At 49.3% G+C, this 12953-nt stretch overlaps 1 protein-coding gene across 5 annotated transcripts in view; it reads left to right on the top strand.

Moving 5' to 3' along the window:
- The first annotated feature begins 1739 nt into the window (after positions 1–1739).
- rbm47 (RNA binding motif protein 47) overlaps positions 1740–12953 on the top strand; it is a 273757-nt gene continuing 262543 nt past the window's right edge. For 4 of the 5 annotated variants that reach the window (XM_038791355.1, XM_038791357.1, XM_038791352.1 and 1 more), the window contains exons 1-2: positions 1854–2057; positions 2338–2425. The gene's annotated coding sequence lies outside the window, so the exon portion shown is untranslated. Of the gene's footprint in view, positions 1758–1853; positions 2058–2337; positions 2426–12953 lie in introns of those variants that run through there. The other variant, XM_038791353.1, reaches the window with a different exon arrangement.

Raw genomic sequence — 12953 nt, forward strand, 5'->3', positions numbered from 1 at the left:
GTCGTAAAATGCCACCGTTCCCACGCCGGCGTCAGGACATAGCCTGAAAATCGGAGAATCCAGCTCAGGGTATCTTTGTACACAGGACGATTTATTGTTATATATGGGCAAGTCCAACAAGGCCCCCATCTGCAGCAACCACTGTTCCCCGCCTGCGGCTATCAATGCACCTTCAAAAGGTGACAGGACAAGGGACACTGAGGGCGCGATTCTCCGCTCCCCACGCCGGGTGGGAGAATCGTGGGAGGGCCGGGCGACTCACGACACGCCGCCCTGGCACCACCCGTGATTCTCCCACCCCCCGCTCGGAGAATCGCCGCTCGCAGTTTTTCACAGCGACCGGCGATTCTCCGGCCCGGATGGGCCGAGCGGCCTGACCTGTTCACGCCAGCGGCAACCACACCTGGTCGCTGCCGTCATGAACATGGCGCCAAAGGTTTGTTTGTGGCTTGTGGGGGGCGGTGAGGGGAGTGAGCACCACGGCTGTGCTCGGGAGGGGGCTGGCCCGCGATCAGTGCCCACCGATCGTCTGGCCGGCGTCTCCAAGGGACTTACTCTTTCCCCTCCGCCGCCCCGCAAGATCAAGCCGCCACGTCTTGCGGGGCAGCGGAGCGGAAGACGGCAACCGTGCATGCGCGGGTTGGAGCCGGCCAACCTGGGCATGCGCGGCTAACGTCACTTAGGCGCCGCCGTCGCGTCATTCTCGGCGCGCTGGTGGCCAAGATTCACGGAACGCCGCTCCTAGCCCCTTGGAGGGGGGTGAATAGGGTGCGAGGAGTGGCCTCAAAGGCCGTCGTGAAACTCGGCCGAGTTCACGACGGCCTTCCTGATTCCGCGGGGGAGCTGAGAATCGCGGCCCATGAATTCTGTGTTGGTCTCAGAAACAGAGAAATCCGCCTGTTATATTTGGAAGGAACATTAAAATTCAACGTTCACAAACAGTGAATAGGGGCAGCACGGTAGCATGTGATTAGCATAAATGCTTCACAGCTCCAGGGTCCCAGGTTCAGTTCCCGGCTGGGTCACTGTCTGTGCGGAGTCTGCACGTCCTTCCCGTGTGTGCGTGGGTTTCCTCCGGGCGCTCCGGTTTCCTCACACAGTCCAAAGATGTGCGGGTTAGGTGGATTGGCCATGCTAAATTGCCCGTAGTGTCCTTAAAAGTAAGGTTAAGGGGGGGGGGGGTTGTTGGATTACGGGTATAGGGTGGATACGTGGGTTTGAGTAGGGTGATCATTGCTCGGCACAACATTGAGGGCCGAAGGGCCTGTTCTGTGCTGTACTGTTCTATGTTCTAGTAGGGCACAAGGAAACAGTTTGCCATTTTATTACCACAGCACTTTTATTTCAGGAAATCGCTTGATTATTGCTTAACTGAAGAATATTGGAATGGTTAAAGGGCAGGAGGGAGCTATTCGGCCCATCGTGTCTATGCTGGCTCCCTACGAGAACAATTCACCTGGCACCGTTCTTCCCCCTAGCCCAAGAAGTTGGCTGGCCTCTCCCCCCCCCCCCCCCTCTTACAAATAATGCTGGATTCGCTTTTGAATCTCGCTGCGCCCCGGAATGCAGGACATGATCAGGAAACGACTCCTTTGCAGTTCAGGGACTTCAATGGCGGTTAACCACATCTTTCCAGTTTGTGACATGTCCGCACAGAAGAATTTGCGAGCGACTTACTTCCTGATAAGAACTTAGGCCAGGCCAGGCTGGTGCTGGCGGGAAGAGGCCGGCCACATCCAGCTTGTCAGTCATGTTTTGTAAGTTTGACCAGCCTGTCCTGCTGGCGCTGCCACATTATATGTAAATTGAATCATTTACATTTTGCCTTTTGTTTCTTGTTTCGATCTCTGCACGTCATTGCCTGATGGATGAAGGTCACTGAAGTTCAGAAAGCCACTTTTTGGGGAAGTGCAAGGTTTTATCCTGGAGCCCATAGCAACAGCGCCTTTTGTTTTAAAAAAACGCTTCACAGCATTTGGGTTCTGGTTTCAATTTTTTTCCCTCATGTCAACTCTCTAACTCCTTCATTACGTTGCACGAAATGCCCTTTCCAGATGGTAAGGTGGTTTAACATAAATAACCATGTTCAACATTTATCTAGACTTTGTTTTTATTGGGGGGGGGGGGTATTTTCCCACCCATTAATTGTTCGCATTTTTTACAATGCATCTAATGTTGTCTGAACTTAATAAAACAATATCAATGCCTTTGGACAGCACTTTCAGAATGTAACTGGCGCTTCCTTCTTCACTGAGATTTCGATTCACTTCCTCCTTTTTGCAGCCTTGGTTTGATTGCAGCACAATGTTACTATTTGCTTCTTATTTGTTTTACAAGGTGTATAATCAGTGCCCCGAGCTGTGAGTGACTCCTCTCCAACGATACACCGGTCGCCGAAGCTGCCACCCGTGTGCATGGTAGCAAGGTACATAATCTTACAATTTTTTTTTGCGACTTGCTGTTCGATCTCATTCTAGTAAGAGCCCGAGAATCCAGCAGGGTTACCGAGTTTGCAATTATACACCGGCCGCGGCAATATGTTTTTGCAATAAGAGCTTACTTTCAAAACAACTCATCCAACCAATGGTTGGATATGTTGCACTTGTAAACGTCTTGTGGTCGGCAGTTGGTTAACACAAGGAAAATTCCCAGTTCATAATTTTTTGACGTAAAGGTTTTCTTTTTGAAATAGCTGCCGTTACCTTTATCTTGCCAATAAGTAACCATGGCTATTAAAATACGTTAAAATGCCGAAGTATAATATTGCACTTGTTTTTCCGCTCTATTGCCTTGCCGTTCAGGGAAGCGCGCGGATGACATTGAGACGCCGAGTGCTGGTAAATTGAAGGGTGCTGGTGACATGGTGCTGTCACCATGGTATAGAAATATCACCGTTCCTAAACCGCTTCTTTCAATGAGAACAAGACTATTAGAATATTGACCGTATTCTTTTCGGACTAAAGTCTCTATAAATAATACCTGAACGTGATCTATTCACAACATTTCACCCTGGCCCATCAGTAATCTGAGCAAAAAATTTGTATGAGTTTAGAAGGGACAGTTTATGGTGTTTCCACACACACGTTAGCTGTTGTGGCAACTAAACACAACTGATACACCTACACGCCCTCGCTCTGCACTGTATATCTGCTGGCATTGTGGCATTATACATTTTATCCCAGATGGTGCGTGAAGAAACAATCATCAGGAATTTCCGATTTCAGTGTTGGTGATGAGGTGAATTCACCAATGTGCAATTCAGTCTGATGGATAGATGCGATTATAAAGACCTCGAGTGGGATTCTCTGGCCCTGGGGCCGGGTTGGAGAATCACCAGGCCGGGCGCGATTCACGCGACACCGCCCTGACGCCGGTCCGCCGATTTTCCGGTCACCGGAGAATCGGCGCCATAGGCGCGGTCTGGGCGGCGCCGGTCGGGGGCTGCTCTACCCTGCCCCCTCCCGGCGATTCTCCGGGTGGGATGGGCCGAGTGGCCGCCAAGATAGCCAGAGTCCCGCCGGCGGCGTTCACATGTGGTCTTACCCTGTGGGACCTCAGTGTCCATCCTGCGGGGGGGGCGGCCTGGTGGAGGGAGGGGGAATCCGACCCCGGGGGGGGGGGCCTCCACGGTGGTCTGGCCCGCGATTAGGGCCTACCGTAAACCTCATGTAGTTCAGGGCTTCTCCTGGTGGGGGCCTCTTTTACTCCGCGCCGGCCCCTGTAGCTCTACGTCATGTTGCGTTGGGGCCGGCTTGGAGAAGGAGGCTAGCGCGCATGTGCGGGTCCGCGACGGCGTTTACGACGGTGTCAATACTTAGTCTCAGGATCAGAGAATCCCACCCCTCATGGGGACCAAATCGGGGGTGGCGCCGCTTTCACGATGCTCCGCCCCCTCCAAAGTGGAGTACTCAAAGAGTACGCCGTGCCACATTTGGATGGCCTTAAGATATTACCTGAGGCCCATCCTCCGTTGCTCCACCCCCAACCTGCCGAGTTCCTGACAGCATCGGTCGCGTCTGGTCTCACTTGTCAGGAACTCGGCATGACGGCTGCAGACTCAGTCCAGCGCCGCCACAGTCAGATGAGGGCCGATCCACGGGCAGGGATGGGACATTATTCGGGGCTGGGGGCACTGTGGGGGATGGTCCGGGGCACGCGAGCTGGCCCAAGGGGGGACTATTTTGCGGGTCGGGTGCGTGAGCGACCTTCGCCATGTAGCGCGGTGTGACCAATGCAGGCCGTCGCCATGTGCATGCGCGGCCACGGATCCGGCAATTCTCCAGGCCATATCGGCAGCTAGAGCCAGCTGCCAGCATGCTCGCCCCCAGCACAACGGGGAATCGGTGGCCGTTTTGCGCCAGCCACCATTCTCACCCCGGGGTGGGAACATAACCCCAGAATCGGAGAATCCAGCCCCTTCCCCAACCAGTATGATGCTAGAATTCAGATGGGAAAGTGGAGAGGTACAGTACTTCATTGCATTCCAGTCTGGAATTTAAAATAATTAAAGCAGATTACTGCGGATGCTTGAATCTGAAACCAAAGAGAAAATGTTGGAAAATCTCAGCAGGTCTGGCAGCATCTGTAGGGAGAGAAAAGAGCTAAAGTTTCGAGTCCAGATGACCGTTTTTCAAAACTTTGACAAAGGGTCATCTGAACTCGAAACGTTAGCTCTTTTCTTTCGCTAGAGATGCTGCCAGACCTGCTGAGATTTTCCAGCATTTTCTCTTTGGGTTCTGGAATTTAAAATGTGTAGCAACTGTGACTTCACCAAGTCACAAGTGGTAGAAAGAGTAATGCAGCGGTGATTTTTCAAATGCCCCAGCCACAAGTCCTGCCACCTGGCGTGCTGTAGGATGTTTGATTCGCCTCCCTGAAATGCACCTTCCATCTTGCAGAACATCTCAGACCTGCCCTGTACGTTAACCTCCAGCAGCAGGTCGACATCACAGGTTTGATACAGTCGATTAGGGAGGCAAAAAAAACTTTCAGCAATTACCGAGGATTGATTGAATTGAAAACCTCATGTAGTTCAGCCATTGCGTAGCACTGTTGTTTGAAGCCAAGAATACTATGGTCTGCCCACCAGTCAGAACTAAAGAATAGTTTACCATCGTCAGTGGATGTGTAAAAGGGGGTGGGAGGAGGGGGCGTTAAGAGGTTTCTTTGTGTAGATGAAAGATGGGTCTATCCCATTGTGAAAACGGTGATGTGGATGCAGAAGTATATGACTAAGTTCTCGCCTCGTTCATGAAATGCTTGAGTTAATACAATTTTTTTTTACCAAGTGCACGGGAGAGCGATTTGCAACAATTTAATTCTTGATGACTATCTCTGCCACTGGGACTATCTTTAGTCTTCTAAAGTGCCCAAAGTACGTCAGAGTTCATTGGGAACTGAACATCAAATGCTGACTGAATAATAAGAATAATAATCTTTATTGTCATAAGTAGGCTTACATTAACACTGCAATGAAGTTACTGTGAAAATCCGCTAATCACCACACTCCGGCGCCTGTTCGGGTACACGGAGGGGAAATCCAGAATGTCCAAATTACCGAACAGCACGTCTTTCGGGATTTGTGGGAGGAAACCGGAGCGCCCGGAGGAAACCCACGCAGACATGGGGAGAACGTGCTGACTCTGCACAGACAGTGACCCAAGCCGGGAATTGAATCTGGGACCCTGGCACTGTGAAGCAACATTGCTAACCACTGTGCTACCAAACAAGTTCATTAGGTTGCCCAATTTCACCATCCTCAGAAATATTTCCGTTCAATTTTGGTCGATAATCATGTTCTAGGTATCACCATCACCAAATGCTGGATGCCCTTCTCCATCATCCATTGTTGGGTAGGATCAGAAAAATCTTAATTAATTGTTAATAGAGATTTAGAGGAAACATTAAAAACGTTCAATACATCGACACAGTTACTAATATATGGAGAAATATACTTTGACTTATTTTTAGCATAGTTCAGGGGATTTTGTTGACAATATCATTTCCAAATAAATATATTATTCACAATCTACTTTCTGCGTTGCTAACTAAAAGCAGAAGTTGTTCACAAGGATGTGAAATAAATTAAGGATAGATCCAATGTTCAGATTTCTGTACCATCTCATTTGTGTTGATACTTTGTTTTCAAAGTTCCTTAAAAGTCAAAAGCTACTTCATTATTTACAGAATGAACCATTTTGTTAAAGAACAATGTGTCCTGGACAGTGAGTAAAGATATAGTTATTGAATAAGTAACTAGCTTTTTAAAAAAAAAATGTAGTTGGTTTCAAGATTGTGTTTGGCTTAAAAAAAGTCTATCTAATGAAAACAAAGGGGAAAAGTCAGATGTTGATGGGTGAATACTATGAACCTATCTCCCTCGTTTAGATGTTAATCGTGCTACTGTGCATTTTGTCCCTATTTTAGAAAACTTAAACATTTAAAATCAGAAAGAAGACAGAAAAGGTTGATCTATTTGAAAGGCTTTTATCACTTACCATATTACCTGTTGGCATTTACATTAAGCTAGGAACCTTATTAAGGAGGAATGGCATGGGAGACAGACAACTTGGCTCGGACTTTGGAGGAAGTAACATTCAGGCTCCTGGGGCTTACTGTTATTTATTTTGAAAGTATTTTTATTCACATTTTAACATTTTTACATTTAAAACACATTACAGAACAAAATAAACCCAACACCAACCCCTGAACCCGCATCCCCCCAACAGCCCAACCAACCTCCCCACCTCGCCCTCTCCCCATCCCCATAGCAGTTGATGGTAACCAGCTCCCCAAAATGTAGTATAAACAGACCCCGTCTTTTTGGAACCTGTCACTTACCTCTCTTAAAGCGAATTTCACCTCCATTAAATCACCCAGCCACACCGAGGCACAGGGTGGAGAAGCTGACCTCCACCCCAACAGAACCCGCCTGTGAGCGATCAACGATGCAAAGGCTAAAACATCTGCCCGCGCTCCTGTCTGCAAGTCTGATACCCTGAATATGGCCCCCAAGGGACTGGACTCTAAATACACATGCAAGATCGGCAACATGGTGCTGAAGAACAACCTCCAAAACCTTTCCAACTTCGGACAGGACCAGAAAATGTGTACATGATTGGCTGGGCCCCTCCAACACCGCTCACAAATATCCTCCACAGCCTCAAACAACTCACTCATCCTCAACTTTGTCACGTGCGCTCTGTGTACTACCTTTAGCTGGATCAACTCCAGTGTTGCACACAAGGTTGAGGCATTCACCCTCCGCAGCACCCCACACCACAACCCCTCTTTAAGCGCAATCCCCAGCTCCTGCTCCCACTTAGCCATCACCCCCTCCAGAGACACCTTCTCCTCCTCAAAAATCCTCCTAAAGATCGCCGAGATGACTCCCCCCCCCCCCCCCACCACGTTGCCAACGCCCAGAACCCTGACCCCTTGCAAGAGCCTGCCTCCATCCTCACCCACAAAACCTCTGTATCCCTGAACCAACCCCGCACCTTCTCCACATTCACCGCCCAATGATAGTACAACAGGTTCAGAAGGGCCAAGCCCCCTGACTGTGGCCTCACTTGTAATTAAGGAGTAAATCAGCAGTTAAATGTGGAAATCAAATTGACCAACTCTTGGCTCTGAGTCAGTAAATTGTGGGTTCAAGTGCAACTTCTGGACTTGATTACAAATTTTTAGGCTGATACTTTAGTGTTGTACTGAGGGAGTGCGACACTGTTGGACTGTCCTTTGGATCAGATATTAAACCGAGGCACCACCTGCCCTCTCAAGTGGACATAAAACATCCCGTGCCATTATTTTGTCCCACTTTTCAGGACAATATTTATTCTTTAATCAACATCAGAAATAGAGATGATTTGATCATTACCATATTGCTGTTTGTGGGAGCTTGCTGTGTGACGATTGGCCAACATGTTCCCCACATTACAACAGTGACTACACTTTAAATGTACTTCAGTGACTGTAAAGTAATTAAGAGGGCTGGTGGTTGAAAAAGGCACTGTATAAATACAAGGCCATGATCAATTGCCCCTTAGTGTTAAAAAGGTTAGGTTGGGTGCGGTTGCTGGGTTAAGGGGATAGGTTAGGGGCCTGACCCTAGGTAGGGTACCCTTCCAAAGGGTTGGTGCAGACTTGATGGGCCGAATGGCCTCCTCTGCACTGCAGTGATTCCATTTGATGATTCTAAGTCCTTTATTCCCCCTTTCTCTCCAAGTTGCCCTGCTTCTCCAGAAGCTATGCTCTTAATGCATCCCATCTAGAGAATCAACATTGAAAAACATAGAATGTTGTGAAGTTGATGTGCTTACCCACTAAACCCGGCAGAAAAAAAGTAAAAATTATTTTTTAATGGCACGTTCAACTTTAACTATTGCCAATGAACCTCTCTGACATTGAAAATTTAGTTTTAGAAGTGTGAAGTCTCATCACTTCAGATTTTAATTATTAGGTTGGAGATTTTTTTAAAGTATTTGTTTAAACATTTTCTTTATCTCTTTTTTCTCTCTCTTAATTCCATCTTTGTTTGCTTCACTTTATTTTGCTTTCTATATAACAAGATAAATATTCTTTGTGTGTCCCAGTGAGGATTATGTCATCTGATTGGTTAGAGACATGTTGGGTGGAATTTTGAGCACACGTTAGCCGTAAGTGAGAATGGTGACCTAGGCAGAAAATAGGGCGAGAATCGGGAAACGCGATTCTCGCCAGTGAGATTGCGTTTTCTGATTTTCCAGGTCCCTCGCCGGTGGCATAACGAGAATCCTGCCATAGAAGGCCGGGAACCTCATTACATTATAATATAGTGAGCCCTCCTGCTGGAACTTCCCCCTTCACTGAATATTCATCAGTTGCCGGCGTGACGTCACACTGCCATGATTTATAAAGCTGGCAACCTTACCTCTAAAGGGGATATCGGAGGTGAGTGCTCAGGTCACCATTACCCTCCAAGGTGCAAATTAGAGAGGGTACATCAGGAAGGATGCAAGAGGACCCAGATTAGTGGAACTCAGGTCGGGGAGGTGGGAGGGTTGTGTCTCAGTGTCGAAGTTGGGGGGGGGGGGGTCCCTTGCTGGCCTTAGCAGCTCTTCACCGGTTTGATCCTCCAGGCGTCAAGGGGGTCTGATGGTTGGTGTGCATGGTTTCACTCTTGAGTCTCCCTTGCTGGGCTTGTGTCCATTTTTTCGCTGAGGAATTGCCCTTCTCGAGTGGTAGATGGAAGTTTGTGGGAGCTGGTGCAACCACTGGGTCCGCACAGGAGCCAACTGTGAGGTCTCTGGGTAGGGTCCCGTGAAATGCCAGATTGCATGGGCAGTGTGGGGCACTCTGACAAGGAATGCTGAGCAGCTACAGGGTCGAAGACCCTCACACAGGGGGAGAATGAGTGCAGTCAGAATGAACCCCCACACTCAGGCTGCAAAGTGCACCCACAGGGCATGAGTTGCCTGGAAGGGAAGAGCCACTGGCTATGGAGGCCAGGTCATCAGGGAGTGGTCAGGATGCTGGCTGTTCAAGGTGGAAAGTTAATTTAGACCACAGTCAAAGAGAGCTGGCGGAATGGGGGTGCCACCATAAGATGAAGGTGACTGTTTCACCTCCCACTTGGAGAAGCCAGTTGGCTGCTCATCTCTCTGACCTTCCTTTATGTGTCAATTGGGCCAATGTAGTCAGGCCTGCAATCCTTGAATGTGCCACTGATTGGCGCCCAATGGTCAATCCTTTGGGAGCTGAACCCCCGAGTACTGAACATCAAGGCTTACACCCACCTCTCCATGACCGAGAGGTGTCACATATGGCAGCCTTAATGCAAAGGAGGGTAGAGGCGCTCAGTCACCCAATTCAGGACATGACAGGGCAGCAGTGTTTCGTTCATCTGTGAGGTTAAAATACAGTCCTCACCCTTGAAGTGGGGGCGGGCATGTGACCCATTGAGGTGCTTCTGTCAAGTGGAATTGAGAGGGGTGACTGTGGGTGATGGGCCACTGTGTGAAAGGGGAGGGAGTGAGGCTCAGTGGAAAGGCACTCACATAGGGCAATGTGCATGGATGGATGTCTCTGATCCTGAGAGAGCTGTGGGTCAGTGCATTGTCCGGGCTCCTCATCGTTCTCTTTGATGTTCTCCTCCTTTCAGTTTTTGATTCTGGAGCATCAATTATCCCATAAACACTATTACTCAACTTCCCATAGAACAACAAGAAAAGAGTCGGTTTGCAGGGTTAAAGGAGCTGGGACCGAAGTATGGGCTGGTGCCGGGGGAAATGTTTCGATACATGCAGGTTCGAGATTTTGCCAGAAAGGAGATACAGAGCTTCCTGGCGGAGCCGGCCTCCACATTGCTGGAGGAAGTGCTGACGACAGGGGGACTGGAGAAGGGGCTAGTATCGGCGGTTTACGGGGCTATTTTGGAAAAGGAGAAGGCACCGCTGGATGGGATCAAGGCAAAGTGGGAGGAAGAGTTGGAAGAGGGTATGGAGGAAGAGTTCTGGTGTGAGGTGCTCCGGAGAGTGAACGCCTCCACCTCGTGCGTGAGGTTGGGGCTGATACAGCTGAAGGTGGTATACAGAGCACACCTCACGAAGGCGAGGATGAGTCGATTCTTTGAAGGAGTAGAAGATGTGTGTGAACGTTGCGGAGGGGGGCCCCGCTAATCATGTTCATATGTTTTGGTCCTGTCCAAAGCTAGAGGATTACTGGAAGGAGGTTTTTTTGGGTAATTTCTAAAATGGTGCACGGGAAACTGGACCCGGAAGGCCATTTTTGAGGGTGTCGGACCAGCCAGGGTTGGAAACGGGTGCGGAGGCAGATGTTGTAGCCTTCGCCTCATTGATCGCCTGAAGGCGGGTCCTGATGGGTTAGAGAGCAGCCTCTCCACCCTGTGCCCTGGCATGGCGGGGGACCTGTTGGAGTTCTTGACTCTTGAGAAGGTTAAGTTTGAACTGAGGGGAAGGATGGAGGGGTTCTACAATTCGTGGGCGTTATTCATTTTCTAGATCATAGAATTTACAGTGCCGAAGGAGGCCATTCAGACCATCGATTCTGACCGGTCGTTGGAAAGAGAACTCTACTGAAGCCCCATGCCTTCACCCTCTCCCATTTATCCCTGTAACCCAACCTTACCTTTTTTTTGGACTCTGAGGGCAATTTATCATGGCCAATCCACCTAACCTGCACATCTTTGGACTGTGGGAGGAAACCGGAGCACCCGGAGGAAACCCACGCACACACAGGGAGAACGTGCAGACTCTGCACAGACAGTGTCCCAAGCCAGGAATTGAACCTGGGACCCTGGAGCTGTGAAGCAACTGTGCTAACCACTGTGCTGCCACACTGCCCTTTCAAGAAGTGCCCTTTTATGCACTTTCAAGAATTGGATAACATCGAACACTAGTCGGGGTGGGGGTGGGGGAAGGGGGACTATGCGCGTTAATGGTGACAATGGGTGATTCCTCATTCCTTTTTGTTAATTGTTTATGTTAACATGCGGGCAGTTGTTTGGGGGTTGGTGGGAGGGTGGGATTGTTGTTGTTGACATGGTTACGGCTTATTGTTTATTGTTGGTGTGTGTAAATTTGGGAGAAAATGTGAAAGAGGAGGAGAATAAAAGTATTTTTTTCAAAATCAGCAAGAAAAGAAACATACAGCTCTCAGTTGAGTTTACAATCAGCATGGCATAGAGTAATACTTACTGTGCAGAACAAATCTGGGCTCTGGTTAGAACCCCTGCAGACTCTGGTTGGAAGTCTTCAAAAAGCTGTTCCAACTGGCTTATTTCAGCTTCCGACTTGTCCACAGCCAAGACTGCTCTGCTTTAAAATGTTATTATTCTTTTTTAAACTATCCTACTGGTGGAGAAAACTGTCTTTACTTGTGGTCAAAGCAAGAATTGTTAGATCAGACTTCAACTCCCCTCCAAAGCTTTTCTCAAAATGTCTCGTTCACATCGCTCCACCTAGCAATGACGTCATCTCCCCCAAGCTGCAAAACAAATGGCCTTTCCAGGCTAAAAGTACCTCCACAGCTGAGGTTGAGGTGCCCTGCTGCCCTCCACGCCCTGTTGCCTGTGCTGGCCTTGGCAGGCACCACCTGGGGGTCAGGACCTTGAGGGTCAGCACAGGTGTGGCACTGCTACCCGCCTCTTTGTGGGGCTGGAGATGTGTCGCTAATAGGGAGGGGGCGTCAGATGGGCTGGACAGCCCTGGGGTCTCCTGGGTGGAAGGTCACAGGCTGTGCTCCCTCATACCCTCTTCCCTTTGTGTGCCTGGGGGCTTGCTGAGGGCCCCTTCTGTGGTGCGGTGCAGTCTTTCTGGCAGCCATCCCCCAATTGGATTTGGAACAAGTGCTGGGGAGACACTTAAATGATGTGCCTCACGGATTGCAGATATTATATTGTAACGGGGTGAGCGAATCAGAGGCAGGCCTCCACGCGCATGGCATGAAAATCATTAAAAAATGTTTTTCCTTAAAAGGCTGAATATACGGTGAGTTCAAATCTCTAACCTCATTTAAGGAACAAGCCCTTGAGCTTTCTGGTAAGGAACTGGACCGCACCTGTGCAGAGGGTAAGGTGGGGGCCAAAGACACAAGTGAGAATCCTCAACACAACCAGCCATGGCGCAAGCCTCACATTTCTCCTATCAGTGTCCCTTGTCCCGCACTAATGCCACCTGCCTACCATTGTAGGTTAATCAGCAGGCCAACCCGGACCATCCTTACGACCCCTGGATACCACGGACCTGAGCAACTCCAAAGGGGACATCTCAAGAGACCAGCATTGAAGAGGTGCCACACCTGTCACCTATACCTTCCGCCAGCACCTCGGTGGAAATAAGGAATAGTCAGGCTTCTGGGCCACTCACTGGTGAGAACCTCACACCTGATGATCCACAGCAGGCGGATGCTGGGATGTCCCTGGGAACTGGCATTTGTAGGGATGCTGCAGCCCA

The sequence above is a fragment of the Scyliorhinus canicula genome, chromosome 3, assembly GCF_902713615.1.
Source record: "Scyliorhinus canicula chromosome 3, sScyCan1.1, whole genome shotgun sequence".
Classification (NCBI taxonomy): Eukaryota; Metazoa; Chordata; class Chondrichthyes; order Carcharhiniformes; family Scyliorhinidae; genus Scyliorhinus; species Scyliorhinus canicula.